Here is a 3,703-nt window from a genome sequence, read left to right as displayed (position 1 = left end):
GATGTCCAGGGCTTCTTCTTGGCTAGCTCTGTCTTAATTATTAACCCATTTCTATTAATCTAAGTATTTCCACGTGGTCTTATATTACCGGAGAAGGGTCCAGACCTGTTACTCCTTCCTCTGTTACATGGTGTCTCTCTCCATGGCCTCTTTGCCTACCTTTCCCAGAATTCTCCTGTTCAACTAGTCCCACCTATCTTCCTGCCTCTATTGGTCAAACAGTGTTTTATTCATCAACCAATAAGAGAAACATATATACAGAAGGACATTCCCCATCACCATTCTCTGGTCATTTTTCCTTCTAAGCATCGGAAATGTTTAATGTATAGTGGAGACATTTAGCTAGCAAAAGGAAAGCAGGGGGTTAAACTCAGTGTTTTTCCAGAGTCACCTCATAGGCCTTCAATAAGTTCTCTTCGATGCTCCCCACCTTAATTCCAAGCTTTAAAGACCACCTGGGTGGGAGTGTAAGCAGTCCAGCTCAGGTCATCAGACTTGGCAGCAAATACCTTTACCAGCTGAGCCTTCTCGCCAGCCCCGAGATTTTATTCCTCAGACATAAGTACATCTACCGTTGTTGACAGATTTTTTTTTCGTTTCCTCATCAATCTTTAGGAAGCAAAGGTAGGAGAATCTCCAGTGTGAGGCTAGCCTGGGCTCCATAGTGAATGCTGTCTACTCAGGAGAAAAGGCAAGGGAACCAAGAGCTCAAAGTCTGAGCTGAGGAGATGGTTCGTGGGTAAAGTACACACATGAGGACCTGAACCCCAGCATCCATGTAAAAATCTGAGCATGTCAGTACATGCCTGTAACCCCAGAGAGGGAGACAGGGCACTTTGGTCAGCCAGTCTAGCCCAAATGGCAAGCAAACTAAGTGGAGATGGAGGAAGATGCCTGACACACCTAATTCACATATGCACACACATTCTCAATACACACACACACACACAGAGAGAGAGAGAGAGAGAGAGAGAGAGAGAGAGAGAGAGAGAGAGAGAGAGAGAGAGAGAGAGAGAAGTTCAAGACCATCTTTGTTACGATAGTTACTTTTCTTGAAACAAAATAATTGAGGAAAGTAACCCAGGGGAAGGTTTCTTTTAGTTTACAGCTGGGGTACAGACGTCATGGTGTGGAAGTGGGCAGCAGGAATCTGAGGCAGCTGGTCACACTGTGGTTAGAGTCAGGAAAGAGCTGAATGCTGGTTTTTGTCCAGTCCAGGGCCCTGTTCTGTGGAAGTGTGCTGACCACGTTCAAGGCTGTCTTCCTCGCTTGCTAACTGTTGTCTTCCTTCCTCTGTGAGGAAAACCCCTCACACACATGTGCAGAGAGGTATTTCATGGCTATCCTAAACACAGCCAGGTTGAAAATGAAGATTAATCATCGCACTTGGCTACATAGCCAGTTTGAGGCCAACGTGTCTACATCACACACACACACTCACACACACACAGCCATCTTTTTTCTCGTTTTTTATGAATTCCCTGTCATCTTTGCACAGGGGTCATGCTAATCTCTGTATCATTTCAGTTTTAGTATGTGTGCTGCTGAAGGGAGCACACAAAACCATCCTTTTTTGATCATATACTTTTCAAATATCTTTTCCTTGCCTGTAGTTTATTATATCAATTTATGATGACTTTTATGACAAATATAATTTAAATTTGACCATAGTCAAATTTGTCCACCTATTTTACATTTGTTTGTTTGTTTGGATGGGTATGTTGTTTTTTTGTTTTGTTTTTTTAGACAGAGTTTCTCTATGTAGCCCTGACTGTCCTGGAGCTTGTTCTATAGACCAGGCTGGCCTCAAACGCAGAGATTCACCTGTCTATGCCTCTTGACTGTTGGTATTAAAGACTACAGTTTGTTTTTAAATATCCATTGATAAAATATTTCTCTATCCATGGCCAAAAACAATAGTCTCTTTTTATTGAAAATGGTTTTTTTCAGCGCTTGGCAGGGAACACAGAACCTCACACTGCTAAGTAGCTTTCCCCCTCTGACCAATACCCCCAGCCCTTCCCTTTATCTTATTCTAACAGTTCCAACTTTGGCCTTGAATACTTAGGACTTTCACTCATGCAGAACTTAAGCTGGGCATGGTTAGGGAGACTTCTGATTTTAAAATGCTCATAAAGACACTGTCCTGGCCCTGATGCCTTCGTGCCCTCTTTCCCCTCATCTATTGGCTGTTCTCTAATGGTCTGGAGGAAGTGCAGTCTGTTGTTTGTGCTTTATGAACTTGCGCTTAAGATGTGGAGTTTAGATCAACTCCACAGCATCTGGCAGAGTCTAACCTTCTGGATGACTGAAAGGACTTGGAGAGGCGACTCTGGTCTAGTTTCCCATCTGTCATGGCATCACTCTGTGAAGCAGCCCTGATGATGTGTGATTGGGAATGACACTGACCTATCTAAAAGGTGACAGTGGATATATTTGCACATGTGCTCACATATGGGCACAGCCAAGATAGTGAGCCCGACTTTGCTTCCAAAGCCCTAGAGGCTAAAATGATCACAGTTACCTCAGCCATTCACACGGGCACACCACGTGTTCCATTTATTTGCTTTCTTTTGTTTTTCCCAGTTTACTCTTTTGTCCAAGTTAGTCTCTCTCTCTTTTTTTCTTGGATAAACAGAGGCTCCTCACAGTATCTCTGTGAATTGTATGTGCTATGCATTTCATCCTTTGACTTCTCATTTGAATAGAGCTCTATCTGGGTACAGAATTCTAGACCGTTTCTCAGCATTCCAAGAACACTGTGGTGTGGAATATTATTTTAACCAGACAAAGATGTGTTACATTTGTTTGTGCTGCAAAGTATTATTTTAACTGTGTAAGGTGTTTCCTTTTGTTAATGCTGCATTCGTTTAATTATGTAAAGATGTGTCACATTTGGTTCACCTTGTCTGCTTAAGCACCTGATTGGTCTAATAAAGAGCTGAACAGCCAATAGCTAGGCAGGAGAGGATAGGCAGGGCTAGCTGGCAGAGAGAATAAATAGGAGGAGAAATCTTGGCTCAAGAAGAATGAGAGGAAGAAGGAGTAGAGAATGAGGGAGGAGGAGAGGGACCTGCCTGGGACCAGAAGTCCAGCAGCCTCCAATCATGGAAACAGCAGAAAAGTCAGACATTCAGAAGGAAGGAGAGAAAGGTAGAAAGCTCTTAGGCAAAACATAGATGAAGAGAAACAGGTTAATTTAAGTTAAAGCAGAAAGAAAGCTAGCCAGAATCAGCATAAGCTAAGGCCGTGTATTCATACCTAATAAGTCTTTGTGTCGTGATTTGAGAGCTGGTTGGTGGCTTCAAAAGAAAAGGCCTTGTATACACTGTTCTGTGCAAGAGAATAAAATGGGAATGTTGTAAAGATATCAGCACTACCCTGGGCATTGCAGCACAATTCATAATACCCACGATGTAGGAATAATCTGTGTCCATCAGTGGATGAATAGGTTAAAAAATGGGACATACATACACAATAGAATACTGTTCAGACACAAAATATGTCACCGTGAAATACAGGTGATCCAGTATGATATTGTGTTACCTGATATGAGCTGCGCATGGAGAGGCACGTAATTTTACCTGTGGGAGGGAGGGCAGGGAGATGTTGGCCAAAGCACACCAAGTTTCAAGGATAAAACAGTAAGAAATCTATTGCATATCATGACAGCCATAATCAGTCATTTAGGCAGGGGTTCTCA

At 42.7% G+C, this 3,703-nt stretch overlaps 1 non-coding gene across 1 annotated transcript; it reads right to left on the bottom strand.

Annotated features, from left to right (window-relative positions):
• Positions 1-1,453: 1,453 nt before the first annotated feature.
• Positions 1,454-1,557, bottom strand: LOC121137894. The gene has a single exon (XR_005875160.1). It is a non-coding gene; the product is annotated as a U6 spliceosomal RNA (small nuclear RNA).
• Positions 1,558-3,703: the final 2,146 nt, after the last annotated feature.

Source organism: Mesocricetus auratus, unplaced genomic scaffold (assembly GCF_017639785.1).
Source record: "Mesocricetus auratus isolate SY011 unplaced genomic scaffold, BCM_Maur_2.0 Super-Scaffold_100707, whole genome shotgun sequence".
NCBI lineage: Eukaryota > Metazoa > Chordata > Mammalia > Rodentia > Cricetidae > Mesocricetus > Mesocricetus auratus.
Note: the sequence above shows the minus strand (reverse complement) of the source record. Positions and strands in the feature narration are given on the sequence as shown.